The following is a 19,789-nucleotide window of genomic DNA, read 5'->3' on the forward strand; positions in this document are numbered from 1 at the left end:
GCTTTGAAGTTATGGGACTGGATGCCTTGATCTTTGTTTTTTGAATGTTGAGTTTTAAGCCAGCCTTTTCACTCTCCTTTTTCACTTTCAAGAGGCTCTTCAGTTCCTCTTTGCTTTCTGCCATAAGGGTGGTGTCATTTGCATATCTGAGGTTATTGATATTTCTCCCAGCAATCTTGATTCCAGCTTGTGCTTCATGCAGCCCAGCATTTCATGTGATGTACTCCACATATAAGTTAAATAAGTAGGGTGACAATAAGCAGGATGTCTGGATCTAGGTGAGTGATCACACCATCGTGGTTATATGGGTCATTAAGATCTTTTTGGTATAGTTCTTCTCTGTATTCTTGCCACCTCTAAATATCTTCTGATTCTGTTAGGTCCGTACTGTTTCTGTCTTTCATTGTGCCTGTCTTTGCATGAAATGTTCCCTTGGTATCTCTAATTTTCTTGACGAGTTCTCTAATCTTTCCCATTCTATTGTTTTCCTCTATTTTTTTGCATTGATCATTAGGAAGGCTTTCTTATCTCTCCTTGCTAGTCTTTGGAACTCTGCATTCAGATGGGTATTGCTTTCTTTTTCTCCTCTGCCTTTCGCTTCTCTTCTTTTCTCAGCTATTTGTAAGGCCTCCTCAGACAACCGTTTTGCCTTTTTGCATTTTTTTTTCTTGGGGATGATCTTGATCACTGCCTCCTGTACAATGTTAAAATCCTCCATCCATAGCTCTTCAGGCACTCTGTCAGATCTAATCCCTTGAATCTGTTTGTCACTTCCACTGTATAATCATTAGGGATTTGATTTAGGTCATACCTGAATGGTCTAGTGGTTTTCCCCACTTTCTTCAACTTAAATCTGAATTTGGCAATGAGGAGTTCATGATCTGAGCCACAGTCAGCTCCCGGTCTTGATTTTCCTGACTGTATAGAGTTTCTCTATCTTCGGCTACAAAGCATATAATCAATTTCAATTCAGTATTGACCATCTGGTGATGTCCATGTGTAGAGTGTCTCTTGTGTTGTTGGGAGAGCTGTAGGTGGGGCTAATGGCTCACTTCTTGGGGTGACTTCCCTCTTGTATGAGCAGGATACTAGATGGAGTACAGTTGTCTTACTGGCTTTCCTCCTCTTAGGTATGCAACCTGTGCATTACAAGCAAATGATCCAGTTGGCCCGAGAATTTTTGTCCTACTGTGTCTAGGGTAGAGTTGTGTCTTACATTTTGGGGCTGTGTGGAGGAAGGGAATTTCTGATCTCTTGGTTGCGGTTCCTTGAATTTAGCATCTGCAGTCCAGAGCTGTGCAGGATGAGAAATGCTGATGGCCTGCCCCTTGACTTGGAGCCTGTGGGAAAGGTCTTTTTCGTCCTCTCTTCCTGGAGTTGGGGGAGGTGGAGAGTGGGTTGTAGCTTCAGTGCCACAGACTTGCTGTTTTTTCCACCAAGATTTAGTAACTTTCCTTAAATGTTTGTTTCTTTTTTTTTTTTTAAAAAAACTGTATGGTCTGAGGACAATTGCCAGAAATTTCAAGTGGTTATTAAAATAAAAAATCCCCCAGTTATGGTTATTTCCCCATGAAGGCATCTGCAGAGCTCCTTCCACTACATTTTCAAAAATTGTTCCTGTTCTGTTTTTTTAAGAAAATCAGTATCTTCATGATATATCTTCTTTTCCTGTCTTTTTGCCTTAAACAAAAGGCACTTCTGTTTGAAGTGGGTTTCTTTTAGAGAATGTATTGTTGGAGCATGTTTTAATTTTATCCGTTCTGCCAACTTTTGTCTTTTAGTATGTGTATTTAGACCATTTATATTTTAAGGCAGTTATTAATATGCTAGGTATTAAATCTCTTACTGTTTGATTCCTCTGTTTTTATTTTCTTGCCTTCATGTATGTTATGTAAATATTAAAAAAAATTCTATCTTTTCTTAATATTTACTTTTATTTATTATTTGGCTGCACTGGGTCTTACTTGTGACATGTAGCATCTTTAGTTGCAGCATGTGCGATCTAGTTCCCACACCAGGGATGGACCTGGGCCCCTTGCATTGGGACAGCGAGTCTTAGCTGCTGGACTATCAGCAAGTTCTAAGATTCCATCTTTATAGTGTTTTTATATAGTTATATATATAATATATATGTAAAATAAATAAATATATGTAAATATATATAAATTGTATATAAATATAATATATAATATATATAAATTTATATATAACCTAGAGCCAGACATCCTGGAATGTGAAGTCAAGTGGGCCTTAGAAAGCATCACTACGAACAAAGCTAGTGGAGGTGATGGAATTCCAGTTGAGCTATTTCAAATCCTGAAAGATGATGCTGTGAAAGTGCTGCACTCAATATGCCAGCAAATTTGGAAAACTCAGCAGTGGCCACAGGACTGGAAAAGGTCAGTTTTCATTCCAATCCCAAAGAAAGGCAATGCCAAAGAATGCTCAAACTACCACACAATTACACTCATCTCACACGCTAGTAAAGTAATGCTCAAAATTCTCCAAGCCAGGCTTCAGCAATATGTGAACCGTGAACTTCCAGATGTTCAAGCTGGTTTTAGAAAAGGCAGAGGAACCAGAGATCAAATTGCCAACATCCGCTGGATCATGGAAAAAGCAAGAGAGTTCCAGAAAAACATCTATTTCTGGTTTATTACTATGCCAAAGCCTTTGACTGTGTGGATCACAATAAACTGTGGGAAATTCTGAAAGAGATGGGAATACCAGACCACCTGACCTGCCTCTTGAGAAATCTGTATGCAGGTCAGGAAGCAACAGTTAGAACTGGACATGGAACAACAGACTGGTTCCAAATAGGAAAAGGAGTACGTCAAGGCTGTATATTTCACCCTGCTTATTTAACTTCTATGCAGAGTACATCATGAGAAACACTGGGCTGGAGGAAGCACAAGCTGGAATCAAGATTGCCAGGAGAAATATCAATAACCTCAGATATGCAGATGACACCAGCTTTATGGCAGAAAATGAAGAGGAGCTAAAGAGCCTCTTGATGAAGGTGAAAGAGGAGAGTGAAAAAGTTGGCTTAAAACTCAACATTCAGAAAATGAAGATCATGGCAACTGGTCCCATCACTTCATGGGAAATAGATGGGGAAACAGTGGAAACAGTGTTAGACTTTATTCTTTTGGGGCTCCAAAATCACTGTAGATGGTGACTGCAGCCATGAAATTAAAAGACGCTTACTCCTTGGAAGGAAAGTTATGACCAACCTAGATAGCATATTCAAAAGTGGAGACATTACTTTGCCAACAAAGGTCCGTCTAGTCAAGGCTATGTTTTTTCCAGTGGTCATGTATGGATGTGAGAGTTGGACTGTGAAGTAAGCTGAGCACTGAAGAATTGATGCTTTTGAACTGTGGTGTTGGAGAAGACTCTTGAGAGTCCCTTGGACTGCAAGGAGATCCAACCAGTCCATTCTGAAGATCAGCCCTGGAATTTCTTTGGAAGGAATGATGCTAAAGCTGAAACTCCAGTACTTTGGCCACCTCATGCAACGAGTTGACTCATTGGAAAAGAGTCTGATGCTGGGAGGGATTGGGGGCAGGAGGAGAAGGGGACGACAGAGGATGAGATGGCTGGATGGCATCACTGACTCAATGGACGTGAGTTTGAGTGAACCCCGGGAGTTGGTGATGGACAGGGAGGCCTGGCGTGCTGTGATTCATGCGGTCGCAAAGAGTCAGACGTGACTGAGCGACTGAACTGAACTGAATAGTTTCTTAGTGATTGTTTTAGATCTTGTATTATTCATTTTTAACTTATAGTCTATACTGATTTTTTATTTGGAGTTGAGTATAGAAACTTCTATTCAGATCCTTTTACCCTTTCCTGTTGTAAACTAGGATTATCTTTATTTCCTCTATATATAGCACCTTATGAGATATTGTTATAATTTTTACATCAGCCATCACGTAAGGTTTAAGGTGCCCATGAAGAACCGAATTGTTTACCCTCATTCTTAGCCATTAGTGTTCTTTTCTGAAGATTGAAGTTCATTCTATTAACACATCTTCTCTGTTTAGCAAACTTCCTTTAATCATTCATTTAAGGGTAGATTTGCCAGTGACAAATTTTTGTTTGCTTTGTGAGAATATCTTTTTGATTGGCTTTCATGCCTGAAGGATATTTCTTTTTGAGTGCAGGGCTTGTTGATTTTTTTCTTTTTCTTCTTTGAATAACTTTGTTCCACTTCCTTATGTCCCTCATTGAGAAATCCACTGTTGTTGGAATTGATGTTCCTTGTAACACAATTACATGGGCTCCTTTCAAGGTTTTTCTGTGTCTGTAAGCTTTCAGAACTCAATGATGGGTCTTGGTGTGGATTTCTTTGGATTTATTCTGTAAGTCCTTTAGATTTATCCCTCTAATTCCATTCTTAAGGGTTTTGAATCTGTATGTTTATATCTTGGCAAGTTTGGGAGATTTTTTAGTCATTATTTGTTGAAATGCTTTTTGAGTTCCACTGTTCCTCCTAGGATGGTAGTGGTATGAATGTTAGCCATTTTCTTATTGTCCCACAGATTCTTGTGACTATTAAATATTTTTTCATCTATTTTGGGTATATTATATTGATTTGGTCTGAAGTTCAATGATTCTCTTCTCTGTCATTTTCACTTTATTATTGAGGTAATTTATCAAGTTTTTTAGTTATTTTAGTTTGGCTGTTGTATAGGCTTCCAGAGAGCTGTGTGGTAAAGAATCCACCTGCCAGTGCAGGAGATGCAAGAAATTAGGTTCAATCTATGGGGTCAGAAAGATCCCCTGGAGTAGGAAATGGCAACCCACTCCATGTTCTTGCCTGGGAAATTCCCTGGACAGAGGAACCTGGTGGGCCACAGTCTATGAGGTCACAAAGAGTCAGACACGACTGTGTACCCATGTATGTATGTTAATTTCTTTAAATTTTTTGTCACATCCTTCTAAGATCTGATTCTCTTGAACATATGTCAGTTGTTTTTTCTCATTTAATTAGAATGATCCTGGTTGTTAGTTTGACTGATTTTTGAGTGTTTTGTGATATTGTGGGTATTATATTCTGATACTCAGGGTTGTATTTAATCCTTTTTAGCAAGCAGTTTTCCTGTGGAACGACGTGACAGCTAAATGGGTTTTGGCTTGTCCTTGGGCCCTAATGTCACCATTTCAGCAGAAGCTGACTCTTAACTGCCTTGTAAATGCTGCTGCTGCTGCTGCTGCTAAGTCGCTTCAGTTGTGTCCGACTCTGTGCGACCCCATAGACGGCAGCCCACCAGGCTTCTCCGTCCCTGGGATTCTCCAGGCAAGAATATTGGAGTGGGTTGCCATTTCCTTCTTCAATGCATGAAAGTGAAAAGTGAAAGTGAAGTAGCCCAGTTGTGTCTGACTCTTCGAGACCCCATGGACTATAGTCGACCAGGCTCCTTCGTCCATGGGATGTTCCAGTCAAGAGTACTGGAGTGGGTTGCCACCTCCTTCTCCATGTTGCAAATGAATGAGCTGAAATTTCAGTTCCCACTTGCTCTTTCCATACAAAAGTGGGATATACTAACTCATAAATTTGTTGCCGACTCATTGGAAAAGATCCTGGTGCTGGGAAAGATTGAGGGCAGGAGGAGAAGGGGTCAACAGAGGGTTAGATGGTTGGATGACATCACCAACTCAATGGACATAAGTTTGAGCAACCTCTGGGAGATAGTGAAGGACAGGGAATCCTGCCATGCTGCAGTCCATATGGTCACAGAGTCAGACACGACTTAGCGACTGGACAACAACAGCATGTAGTGGTGGCTCAGTGGTAAAGAATGTGCCTACAATGCAGGAGACAGGCGTTGGGTTCGGATGATCCCTTGGAGAAAGAAATGGCAACCCATTTCAGTATTCTTGCCTGGGAAAAGCAAGAGTCAGGCTGGACTTAGCAACTAAACAACAATGCTCAGTTCCACTGAGTGTCACTGACACAAGGGGAGAGAAAGCGTAGGGCTGACTCCCTCCACTTTTTTGTTGTAGGGTAAGGGTGGAATCTCAGCTTCCCCTGAACTTCAGCATACCAGAGACTGGAAGTAGAGTGATGACTTGCCTCACTTTCCCCCATGTTATTCTGTCTTGTTATTATCTAGTGGGGGTAGAAGTTCAGCTCCCTGTTACTACCCTCTGACATGGAGGGCAAGATTTACTTTTAGTGGTTTAAATAAGAAAGAATATTGGCTTCAATTAAAATGTCCTTTATTTAAGATCACAACAGTGGAGATACTGAGGATTTTTTCCTTTTTTTTCAGCTTTGTTGAGATATCCTCGTGAATTCGCTCAGTTGTGTCTGACTTTTTGCAATTCCATGGACTGGAGCCTGCCAGGCTTCTCTGTCATGGAATTCTCCAAGCCAGAATACTGAGGCGGGTAGCTGTCCCCAGGTCTCCTGCATTGCAGGTGAATTCTTTACCATCTGAGCCACCAGGGAAGCCCTGGTGAAGTATAGTTGACAAAATTGTAAGGTATTTGAAATGTACATCATAATGATTTGGCACATAGTGTGAAAGGATTCCTCCATGTCTATTCAGTTAACCCATCTATCACTTTGTGTTTTTGTATGTATGGGTGAGAATATTTAAGTTCTAATCCCTAAGGAAATTTCAACTGTATAATACAATGTTATCAACTATGGTCACCATGTTGTACATCAGATTTTTCAGTCCTTATTCATCTTAAGAGCAGAGAATTTTTATCCTTTTATTAGCTTCTCTCTATTCTTCTATTCTTCCTGCTCCCCCAAACCCCTTGGCATCCACATCTACTGTTTCTTTGAGTTTTTGACTTTCAAGGTTTTTTTTTTCCCCCAGCTTCCACATGTGACACCATGCAGTATTTGTCTTTGTCTGGCTTATTTCCTTTAGGTCCATCTGTGTTGTCACAAATGGCAGGGTTTCCTTCTTCCTCGTGGGTGAATACTGTCCCATTTTTGGTCTGTGTGACCGCTTGTATGCATGTGTGCATTACGCATACACACTGCATCTTCTTTAAGCACGTATCTGTTGATGGACACTTAGGTTGTTTCCCTGTCTGGTTATTGTGAATAATCCTGACATGAACACAGGAGTGCAGGTATCTCTTTGACATCTTGTTTGCTTTTCTTTTTTTGGATATATACCCAGAAGTGGAATTGCTGGGTCATATGGCAGTTTTCATTTTTTTAGAAACCTTTGTACTGTTTTTCATAATGGCTATACCAGTTTACATCCTCACCATCAGGACACAACTGTTTGCTTTTTCCACATCCTCACTACTTGTTATCTTTTTTTTGTTTTTTTCCAACCAGGGATAGGTCATGATAGAAAAAAATCAAAATAAGAGCAAATATTCTATTTTGAGAACAGCTGAGAAAGCATTTTTGACTATTACAATTATTTAACAAAAAGTTCAGTAAGAAAATGTACACAACCCAATTTTTCTCGTAAAATGTGGAAAGGGGATGCATGGAAGCAGTTGATTTCTTCGGTGAGCACAGCCGTTGTTCATACTCGTTCCAAGGCTTCTAACATGATGAAGCTATTTCCTTGTATTACCACCATTCCAGTATTGTTCTGTTGCCACTAGTTGCCATCTCCACACATTCATCTACCACAAGATTTGTAAAGGGATCAAATCCCCACAATATTCCTTGGACATACCTGCCACCATTTAATTTCAATAACTTCTTGTCCATAAATATCTTCAACTCAGGAGAGTGAGCTTTGCTCATGATGTCTCCTCAGCTGATATGTGTCTTTTTGATGAAAGCCTTTCTTACAGATTTCAGACAATATCTCATTGTGGTTTTGGTTTCTGTTTCCTGATGGATAGTGATGTTGAGCACCTTTGCATGTACCTGTTGGCCAGTTGTATTTCTTCTTTGCAAAAATGTCTGTTCCATTTCTTTGTCCATTTTTAAATTGGATTATTTATATTTTATTAAGTTACATGAGTTCTTTGTGTATTTTGGTTGTTAACTTCTTACCAGATAACGACTTGCAAATATTTTCTTCCATTCTGTAGATTGCCTTTTCATTTTGTTGATATTTTCCTTTACTGTGCAAAAGCTTTTTAGTTTGATGTTTCCCATTTGTTTATTTTTGTTACTTTTGCTCATGGCATCAAACTAAAAAAAACTGTTGTCAAGACTGATGTCCAAGCGCGTATCCCCTTTGTATCCTTCTAGGAGTTTTATAGTTTCTGGTCTTTGATTTTTGTGTATGGTGTAAGACAGGGGTTCGGTTTCATTCTTTCATTCCACATTGCATGTGGCAATCCAGTTTTCCCAACATTATTTGTTGAAGTGGATATAGTGAGGATTTCTTTAAGTCCTGACATTTGACACTTCATAAGTGTGAAATTATAGAATCATGGTTCATTGAATCCTTGCTTCAATTCCTGTTCTATGGAAGGCAGTATTAGGATGATTTCTGCTCTCAGGATATCATGTGGTGGTTTGAAAGACCTAAATAAGCACTTTAACAATTGAAGGGATGGTCAGTATAATTTATTATTTAGTTATCTGTACATTTGTATTTTTTTTTTTTTTGGTCATGCCGTGCACCTTGTGGATTTTAGTTCCTTGATGAGGCATTGAACTTGTGGCTCTCGGCAGGAGAGCCCAGAGTCCTAACCCTGGATACACAGGGAATTTCCAATATGATTTATTTTTTGCAGATTAGAAAATTTACGGGCCAGAGGGTCTTGGTCAAGGTTATTTAGCTCTGTTTTCCCACTATTTCATGTTTTATAGTTATTCATGTTTTATAGTTATTTTGAAAAAGTAAAACATGGAGATGGTTAAAATTTTGAACAAGATAAATGATTATATAATAACTCATTGAAACCCAGAAATCACTAACATGTAAAATGCTAGTTATATAATTTTTACCAGAAAATGTAAAACAACTAAGAAGCTATTAAGAGTAAAGTCTTACCTGGTAGGACATTACCTCAGAGTAAAACATATTATCATTATGCAGTCTCACTCAAGTACAGTTTTAACACAACTGCCTCTTTAATATTTCTTCTTGAATGACCCAGATGCATCTCAAACTTCCCATGTCTAAAATTGAACTTGTCTCAAAAATTTCAAAATGTCCTCTTTGTAAGCTCTTATTCTTCTTATTCCTAAGCAAGAAACTTGGGAATGATCCTTGTCTCTCTATTCCCCAATATAATTTTCTTAGAATATTTCGTCTGTGATGCCTTTGGCGTCTTATGTCTTTGGTAATATTGGCCTCTTAAAATGAGTTGTTAATTGTTCTCTTTTCCTTTTTAATTTTTTAAAAGACGTTATTTTTTATGTTTTGATTGCATTGGGTCTTCCTTGCTGCACATGGGGTTTCTCCAGTTGTGGCGAGCAGCGTCTGTTCTCCGTTGTGGTGCGTGGGCTTCTTACCGCAGTGGCTTCTCTTGGTGCAGAGCATGGGCTTTAGGTGCTCGGGCTTCAGTGGTTACTGCCCCTGGGGTCAGGAGTTGTGGCCCCTGGGCCCAGTTGCTCCGAGGCATGTGGAATTCTCCCGATAAACTCTGATCCAGTCACTGTACCATCGGGCAGGTTCTTCCTCCTCTGTTTTTTAAAGTTTGTGTGAGGTTTGTATTATTTTTTTCCTTGAGAGAATTTATCATTGAAAAAACCCAGCAGGCCTGGACTTTCTTTTGTAGAAGAATTTAATTACAAATTTAGTTGCTTTACTTCATATTAGTGTGTTCAGTTTCTCTTGTTTCCTTGAGCCAGTTTTTGGTAGTTTGTATTTTCTAGGAACTTTCTAGGAGTTTGTATTTTCTAGGAATTTGACTTATTTGTTTGTTTGCTTATGACTGCACCACTTGGCTTGTGGGAAGTTAGTTTCCCAACCAGGGATCAAATCTGTGCCCCCTGCAGTGGGAGCATGAAGTCTTAACTACTGGACGGCTGAGGAAGTTCCTTTGACTCATTTAAATTGTCTGTCTTGTTGGTATAAAACTTTTATAAGTCCCTTTGCTGTTCACCTGAAATTATCACAACATTGTTAATCAGCTATACCCCCAATACAAAATAAAAGGGTTAAAAAAAAAAAGATGAACGTTTTAAATTAAGATCTTTGTTATCAGGAAAAAAGCCTTTCATAATATTCCCTTAATTCTTTCGATTTCTGTAGGGTTTGTTGTTAAGTCTTCTGTTTCTTATATTACTGATTTTCATATTCTTTGTTTTCTTTTTTAACCTCTAAATCAATCTCAGTGTATGTTTCCGCATACCCCTAGCCCCATCTCTTCCCTTCCACCTGCACCTTATCTCCCATCCTGCTAATTATCAATTCTGTTGATCTTTTCAAAGAATCATCTTTGAGTTTTATTCCCCTTCCCTCCATTGATACCTACTCTGATCTTTATATTATTCTATTTAATTTGGGTTTGATTTGCAGAATCTGAATTACATGATCAGAGTATTGGTTAAAAAATTTTTTGTTGTTGTTTTCTAGTATATTTTTAAAGCTACAAATTTCTAAGCCTGTGCTGTCAGATGTGTTAGGTAACTCCCATATGTGGCAGTTAATGCTAAAGTTAAATAGTAGATTGAGTTCCTCAGTTATCCTAGTCACATTTCACGTGTTCACTGATCTCATGTGCCTAATGGCTACCCCATTTGACTTTGCAGATATAGAACATTTTATGGCAGAATTTCTTTTGGACTCTTAGGTATTGCTTTAACTGTATCTGGTGAATTTGTATATATTAACTTTAACTTATATTCAGTTCAAGGTATTTTCTGTTTGTCCTCAAGGTTTCTTCTTTTACCCATTGGTTAATTAGAATTTGGTTTTTAAACTTTCCAAAATTTGGGCTTTTCAGATTTCTTTCTGTTATTACCTTCTAATTTAATTGTGGTAGGAGAACATACCATGAGTGGTCTAAACCCTTTCAAATTATTGAGATTTGTTTTATTAACTAGCACTGCTGCTGCTGTTTACTCACTAAGTCGTGTCCGACTCTGTGACCCCAGGGACTGTAGCCCGCCAGACCTCCTCTGTCCATGGGATTTCCCAGGCAAGTGGGTTGCCATCTCCTTCTCCAGGAGATCTTCCTGACCCAGGGATTGAACCAACATCTCCTGCTTGGTAGGCAGATCCTTTACCACTGAGCCACCTGGGAAGCCCATTAATTAGCAAAGGGATTGGCAAACTACTTCTTTAAAGGGCCAGGTAATACTTTTGGAAAAGACTCTGATGCTGGGAGGGATTGGGGGCAGGAGGAAAAGGGGATGACAGAGGATGAGATGGCTGGATGGCATCACTGACTCTATGGTGAACTCCGGGAGTTGGTGATGGACAGGGAGGCCTGGCTTGCTGCAATTCATGGGGTCACAAAGTGTCAGACACGACTGAGCAACTGAACTGAACTGAATACTATTTTAGGCTCTGTACATGGCACAAGGTCTCTGAAATGGCTTATTTCCTCTTCCTCACAGACACTGTAAATTATGTATTTTATCCTTGTCCCTGGTTCTGGACAGAACTTGTAAGACTGAGAGATAGGGATGATAAGTGCATCTTTTCATTATTAATAAGAGATCCCTTTTAATCACACCTGGGTTCGATCCCTGGGTTGGGAAGAGCCACTGGAGAAGGGTGTGGCAACCCATTCCAGTATTCTTGCCTGGAGAATTCCATGGACAGAGAAGCCTGGCAGGCTACAGTCCATGGGGTTGCAAAGAGTCGAACACAGCTGAGCAACTGAACTGAACTGATCTTTGTATGGAACGTTCTGTATAGATCAGTTACATCAAGTTGGTTACTATGTTGTTTAAGGCTTTTATATTTTATAAAGACTGTTTTTATCAACTTTTGCAAAATGAGTATTGAAATCTCCATCTGCAGTTGTTTAATTATCCTTTTCTTCATTCTGTTAGTTTTGCTTCACGTATTTTTTTAGGTACATATGCATTTATAGTAAAGTAAAAGTAAAAAGTCGCTCAGTCGTGTCCAACTCTTTGCAACCCCGTGGACTATAGCCTATCAGGCTCCTCCGTCCATGGGATTCTCCAGGCAAGGATACTGGAGTGGGTTGCCATTTCCTTCTCCAGGGGAGAAGTTACTGCTGCTGCTAAGTCACTTCAGTCGTGTCCGACTCTGTGCCAACCCATAGACGGCAGCCCACCAGGCTCCCCCGTCCCTAGGATTCTCCAGGCAAGAACACTGGTGTGGGTTGCCATTTCCTTCTCCAATGCATGAAAGTGAAAAGTGAAAGTGAAGTTGCTCAGTCGTGTCTGACTCTTATCGACCCCCAGCCTACTAGGCTCCTCCATCCATGGGATTTTCCAGGCAAGAGTACTGGAGTGGGGTGCCATTGCCTTCTCCTACGCATTTATAATTGTTAGCTATTTTTGATGTATTGGTTCTTTAGCATATAAAATGTTTACCTTTATGTCTAGTAAGTAATCTGTTTCATCTAAGAGTCTTTTCCCTCCACCTTTCATGATTATTTTCATGGTATATCTTTTTCCTTTTTTTTTTTTCACTTTCAGTCTGTTGTGTCTTTAGAAATGTTTCCTTTAGACCCCATATAGTTGGATTTTGTCTTTTATCCAGGTTGACAATCTCTGCCTTTTCACTGGAGTACATTTCCATTTTTTCCCCATCACTTCATGGCAAATTGATAGGGAAAAGTGGAAACAGTGACAGATTTTATTTTCTTGAGCTCCAAAATCACTGCAGATGGTGACTGCAGCCATGAAATTAAAAGATGTTTGCTCCTTGGAAGGAAAGCTATGACAAATCTAGACAGCATATTGAAAAGCAGAGATCAATTTTCTGACAAAGGTCCATATAGTCAAAGCTATGGTTTTTCCAGCAGTCATATATGGATGTGAGAGTTGGACCATAAAGAATGCTGAGCGCCGAAGCTTTCAAACTGTGGTGTAAGAGAATACTCTTGAAAGTCCTTTGGACAGGAAGGAGATCAAAGCAGTCAATCCTAAAGGAAATCAGTCCTGAATATTTATTGGAAGGATTGATGCTGAAGCTGAAACTCTTAATACTTTGGCCACCTGATGCAAAGAGTCGACTCATTTGAAAAGACCCTGATGTTGGGAAAGATAGAATGTGGGAGGAGAAGGGGACAACAGAGGATGAGACGGTTGGATAGCATCACTGACTCAATGGACATGAGTTTGGGCAAGCTCTGGGAGATGGTGAAGGACAGGGAAGCCTGGGGTGCTGCAGTCCACGGTGTCTCAAAGAGTTGGACACGACTTAGGGACTGAACAACAGCAGCAATCATGTGGTTGGATTTAGGATGTTTGTTTTCTCTTTGTCATGTCAGGTTTTGGTTCCTTTCTTTTACTAAGCCTTTTGTGTCCAGTATTTTTAATGTTCTTTAAAATTTTCTCTCTTTTTGTTTTTACTTTGTTTTTGTCTTAGTTTTTCCTCTAGCAATTATATGTCTAATTTAATACAAGCCATGTCAAGGTAATATTGTATTGATTTTGCTAAAATCTAGCAACTTTGCTATAGATCCATTTTTCTCCTTTGTAACTAGGGGCTTCCCTGATGGCTCAGATGGTAAAGAATACGCCTGCAATGTGGGAGACCTGGGTTGGGAAAATCCCCTGGAGAAGGGAATACCTACTCCAATATTCTGGCCTGGACAATTCCATGGACAGAGGAGCCTGGCATTCTACAGTCCATGGAGTTGCAAAGAGTTGGACACAACTGAACGACTTTCCCTTCTCTTCTCACTTCTTCTCCTTTGTAACTATTGTATTATTCTGTTTATATGTTTAAAACACTTTATTCTGATTATCACTTTAAACGATCTTATGTTTTGTTTTTGTTTTTTTTTTTTAAAGAAATCAAGAGGAAAACAGTCTTTTTTATGTCTTCCAAAAAACAGTCTTTTTTATGTCTTCCATATGTTTACCCTTTCTAATGCTTCTCTTTTTCCATTCAGTGGATCCAGGGTATTGTCTGATTGCAGTTTTTTTCAGCCTGAATGAACTTCATTTAGTATTTCTTTTGTGGTACAAATATGCTCATGACATTCTATTAATTTTTGTTTATCTGGGGATTGCCTTACTTTGCTTTCAGATTGAAGAATATTTTTGTTTTATAAAGAATTCTTGGTTTTACAGTCTTTCAATTACTTTAAATATGTCACTTGATTGCTTTCTGACCTCCATGGTCTCTGATGAAAAGTCAGATGTTAATGTTGTTCCCCTGTGGATGATGAATTGTTTTTCTGTTGCTGTTTTCAGGATTTTCTTTGAAAAATCTTTGTCTTGCAGTAGTTTGAGTATGATAAATCAAGGTTTGTTTCTCTTTGTTTTATTATAGTTGAATTTTTCCAGCTTTTTGACTTTTCAGATTTTTTATTTCATTGAGTTTGGGACATTTTTGGCTATTATTTTCTCAAAATATTTTTCCTGCTCCTTGCTCTCATCTTCTGAGACTTCCACTGCATTCGTTTTGAGATCTTGATGTCTCTCTGGCTGTTCCTCCTCCTCCCCCTGTTGTTTTGATCTTTCTGCCTTTTAAGGATTGAATACTTAGACTTATCTACAGATCCACTAAGTCTGCTATTGAGCCTAGATGTATGATTAAATTTTTAATTTTGGATGTTCTACTTTTCATCTTACAGGTTGTTACTATAATTCCTAGTTCTCTCTTCAGACTTCCTATATGTTGAGTCCTGCCATCGTATTTTACTTTATTCTTAGGAGTATTTTATAATAGCTGCTTTGAAATCTGTTTATTAACTTCAGTGTTTGGACTCCGTTGATTAGTTGACTGATTCCCCCCCAACCCCAGGTTAAGGCACACTTGTCTGTTTCTTTATCATTTCCTATATTATAGCAACTCTGACTTCTGGTTTATTTTTCTGCAGGTTGTTGCTATTTTGTAGTAACTTGCTTAGTCTTAAAGTATGAAATTTGTACAGCTTACAGTCATTGATACCTCTTTTCAGTTATTTTAATTTTTATTGCTTAGCCTGGCTTTCTAGGGTTCGCTTCTGTTAGTATGTCTGCATAGCTTTGTGGTCAACCAGTGCTTTAGGGTGGAAGTTTCGATCAAATATCTTGAGTTTATCAGCCTCACACCATTAGTAATCTGTCTTTGTTTAGGAAACACACTAAAAGTTGCAGCCAGGTTTTAGTCTCATTTGGCCTTTTATTTTTGCTGGGCTTTCTTGAGTATCCCTTTTAGTTAGCCAGGTGTGTGTAGAGTTTTATCTTAATTGTGTGACTCTCATTTTAAGTGTCTTATGTTTTTCCAGTGGCCTGCTACCTGCATTAGCTGTGACCCAAACTTAAGTGTGTACAAGGTGTTCTTTCCAAACTGGAATACCTACTTGTAGCTGGCAGATGTGTTCACATTTGCTCTCCTGACCTAACTGATCCTGCTTCATATGGTGCCAAAGCTGCTTTTTTGTTTTTTACATTGAAATATAAGATTGTCAAGGCTGTATATTGTCACCCTGTTTATTTAACTTTTATGCAGAGTACATCATGACAAACGCTGGACTCAAGAAACACAAGCTGGAATCAAGATTGCCGGGAGAAATATCAATAACCTCAGATATGCAGAATACACCACCCTTATGGCAGAAAGTGAAAGGGATTCAAAAGCCTCTTGATGAAAGTGAAAGTGGAGAGTGAAAAAGTTGGCTTAAAGCTCAACATTCAGAAAACGAAGATCATGGCATCCGGTCCCACCACTTCATGGGAAATAGATGGGGAAACAGTGGAAACAGTGTCAGACTTTATTTTTCTGGGTCCAAAATCACTGCAGATGGTGACTGCAGCCATGAAATTAAAAGACGCTTACTCCTTGGAAGAAAAGTTATGACCAACCTAGATAGCATATTCAAAAGCAGAGACATTACTTTGCCAACAAAGGTTCATCTAGTCAAGGCTATGGTTTTTCCTGTGGTCATGTATGGATGTGAGGATGGACTGTGAAGAAGGCTGAGCGCTGAAGAATTGATGCTTTTGAACTGTGGTGTTGGAGGAGACTCTTGAGAGTCCCTTGGACTGCAAGGAGATCCAACCAGTCCATTCTGAAGGAGATCAGCCCTGGGATTTCTTTGGAAGGAATGATGCTAAAGCTGAAACTCCAGTACTTTGGCCACCTCATGCGAAGAGTTGACTCATTGGAAAAGACTCTGATGCTGGGAGGGATTGGGGGCAGGAGGAGAAGGGGAAGACAGAGGATGAGATGGCTGGATGGCATCACTGACTCGATGGATGTGAGTCTGAGTGAACTCAGGGGGTTTGTGATGGACAGGGAGGCCTGGCATGCTATGATTCATGGGGTCGCAAAGAGTCGGACACGACTGAGCGACTGATCTGATCTGATCTGATAGTTGATTTAGAGTGTTACATTAGTTTCAGGTGTACAACAGAGTGAGCCAATATTTTTATATATTATACTCCATTTAAAGTTATTATATGAAGAAAACCAAGGAACAAAAAATAAACACAAAAAATTATTATATAACATTGGCTATATTCTCTGTGCTGTAACGCTATCCTTGTAGCTTATTTATCTTATGCTTATGAGTTTGTGCCTCATAATCACCTACCTTTTTATTGTGCCTTCTCTTTCCCTCGGCCTGTTGATGTTTCTGTATTTGTATTGGTTTCTGTTTTGTTATATTCATTCACTTGTTTTAGTTTTTAGATTCTGCATGAAAATTTACGATATAGTATTTGTCTTTCTGTGTTTGACTTATTTCATTAAGCATAATACCCTCCAGGTCCGTCCGTATTGTTTTAAATGGCAGAATTTCATTCTTTTTTTTTTAATGGCTTAATAATAATCTCTATGTATGTATACACTTCTTTATCCATCTGTTGATGGTCACTTAGGTTGCTTCCATATCCTGGCCATTGTAAATAATGCTGCTATGAACATTGGGGTGCATATATCTTTTTGAGTCAGCGTTTTCACTTTCTTTGATTTTATTCCCAGAAGTAGAATTGCTGGATGATGATATGGCAGTTCTATTTTTAGTTGTTTTTTTTTAAGGAACCTCCATATTGTTCTCCAAAGTGGCTGCAGTGGTTTGCGTTCCCACTAGCAGTGTAGGAGTGTTCCCTTTTCTCCACATCCTCCCCAGCATTTGGCATTTGTGGTCTTTTGGTAGTAGCCATTCGGGTGGATGTGAGGTGATAATCTCAGGGTTTTTTAAAAATAATATTTATTTATCTGACTTTGTCAGGTCTTAGTTGGGACACTCGGAATCTTTGTTGTGTCCTACAGAATCCTTTGTCACAGTGCACAGACGCTAGCCGAGGCACATGGACTCTCTAGTTGTGGTGCACGACCTTAGTTGCTCCACAGCATGTGGGATATTAGTTCCTTGACCGGGGATTGAACCTGAGTGCCTCAAATTTCAAGGCAGATTTTTAACCACTGGACCACCAGGAAAGTCCTTCAGTGTGGTTTTGATATGGGTTTCTCTTATGATTAGCAGTGATGAGCACTGTCAGTCATCTGTATATCCTGTTTGGGAACATGTCTGTTCAGGTCCTCTGCCTAGTTTTCATTTGTTTTTTTCCTTTAATATTGAGTTACATGAGCTTTATGGGACTTCCCTGGTGGCTCAGTGGTAAAGAATCCGCCTGCCATACAGGAGACTCAGGTTCAGTCCCTGGGTTGGGAAGATCCCCTGGAGAAGGAAATGGCTACCCACTCCAGTATTCTTAACTGGGAAATCCCGTGGACAGAGGAGCCTGGCAGGCTATAGTCCATGGAGTCACAAAAGAGTTGGACACAACGACTTAGTGACTAAACAACAATATATATTTTGGGTATTATTGGTCATATCATGCAAATATTTTCTCCCACTCAGTAGGTTGTCTTTTTGTTTGTTGCTGGTTTCCTTAGTGGTGCAGAAGCTTTTGAGTTAAATCAGGTCCCATTTTTTAATTAAAATTTCTATTTGTTTAGTTTTGGCCGCACTGGATCTTCACTGCTGTGTGTGGCCTTTCTCTGTTGCGATGAGCAGGGGCTACTTTCTGGCTGCAGTGCATGGACTTCTCATTGAAGTGGCTTCTCTTATTACGGAGCATGGACTCGAGGCACTCGGGCTTCAGTAGTTGCAGCCTAGAGGCTCATTTGCAGCTCTTGGGTTCGATAGCGCAGGCTCAGCAGTTGTAGCTTAGTTGTCGTATCTTCCTGGACCAGGGATAAGTGGTGTCTCCTGCACTGATCACCAGAGAAGCCCAACATTTGTTTATTTTTGGTTTTGTTTCATTTACCTTAGGAGATAGATCCAGAAATATTGCTACCATTTATGTCAAGAGGGTTCTGTCTACGTTTTTTTTGTTTTAGGAGTTTTATGGTTTCTGGTCTTATATTCAGGTCTTTAATCCATCTTGAGTTTACTTTTGTATATGGCATGAGAACAGAACTGCTGTTTTTTATGGTCACCCTCTAGTAAAACTACTGATGGTGCATACTAGAATTTTCGAGTGGGAGTAGGGATCGTAGAATCATGCTCAGGCAAGAAGGCCAATGCCTTCCACTGTTTTTACCATAGCAGATTTTTGGAGAATAAGCATTTCTCATTTTGTCTGATAATGATTGTTTCCCAGTGCTTTGAAATGAATGGGTTCTTTTGTTTGTGACAATTTTGTCAAGTTTTATATCTGCACTTTGAGGGGATGGTTCACTTTTCATTCTTCCATTCAGTTCTGTTCAGTTGCTCAGTCGTCTCCGACTCTTTGCGACCCCATGAATCGCAGCACGCCAGGCCTCCCTGTCCATCACAAACTCCTGGAGTTCACTCAAACTCACGTCCATCGAGTCGGTGAGGTCATCCAGCCATCTCATCCTCTGTCGTCCCCTTCTCCTCCTGCCCCCAGTCCCTCCCAGCGTCAGAGTCTTTTCCAATGAGTCAACTCTTCGCATGAGGTGGCCAAAGTATTGGAGTTTCAGCTTTAGCATCATTCCCTCGAAAGATATCCCAGGGTTAATCTCCTTTAGAATGGACTCGTTGGATCTCCTTGCAGTCCAAGGGACTCTCAAGAGTCTCCTCCAACACCACAGTTCAAAAGCATCAATTCTTCAGCGCTCAGCTTTCTTCGCAGTCCAACTCTCACATCCATACATGACCACTGGAAAAACCATAGCCTTGACTAGATGGACCTTTGTTGGCAAAGTAATGTCTCTGCTTTTGAATATGCTATCTAGGTTGGTCATAACTTTTCTTCCAAGGAGTAAGCGTCTTTTAATTTCATGGCTGCAGTCACCATCTGCAGTGATTTTGGAGCCCCCCAAAATAAACACTGTTCCCACTGTTTCCCCATCTATTTCCCATGAAGTGACGGGACCAGATGCCATGATCTTTGTTTTCTGAATGTTGAGCTTTAAGCCAGCTTTTTCACTCTGCACTTTCACTTTCATCAAGAGGCTTTTGAGTTCCTCTTCACTTTCTGCCATAAGGGTGGTGTCATCTGCATATCTGAGGTTATTGATATTTCTCCTGGCAATCTTGATTCCAGCTTGTGCTTCTTCCAGTCCAGCATTTGTCATGATGTACTCTGCATAGAAGTTAAATAAGCAGGGTGACAATATACAGCCTTGACGTACTCCTTTTCCTATTTGGAACCAGTCTGTTGTTCCATGTCCAGTTCTAACTGTTGCTTCCTGGCCTGCATACAGGTTTCTCAAGAGGCAGGTCAGGTGGTCTGGTATTCCCATGTCTTCCAGGATTTTCCACAGTTTATTGTGATCCACACAGTCAAAGGCTTTGGCATAATCGATAAAACAGAAATAGATGTTTTTCTGGAACTCTG

General features: G+C 39.7%; 1 protein-coding gene and 1 pseudogene across 2 annotated transcripts in view; one reads left to right on the forward strand and one right to left on the reverse strand.

Moving 5' to 3' along the window:
- The window catches only part of TRIM33 (tripartite motif containing 33), a 144,503-nt gene that overhangs the window by 22,643 nt on the left and 102,071 nt on the right, over positions 1-19,789 (forward strand). The window lies entirely within an intron of this gene.
- On the reverse strand, positions 5,871-7,866 carry LOC113889285 (annotated as a pseudogene).

This window comes from Bos indicus x Bos taurus, chromosome 3 (assembly GCF_003369695.1).
Source record: "Bos indicus x Bos taurus breed Angus x Brahman F1 hybrid chromosome 3, Bos_hybrid_MaternalHap_v2.0, whole genome shotgun sequence".
Taxonomy (NCBI): Eukaryota; Metazoa; Chordata; class Mammalia; order Artiodactyla; family Bovidae; genus Bos; species Bos indicus x Bos taurus.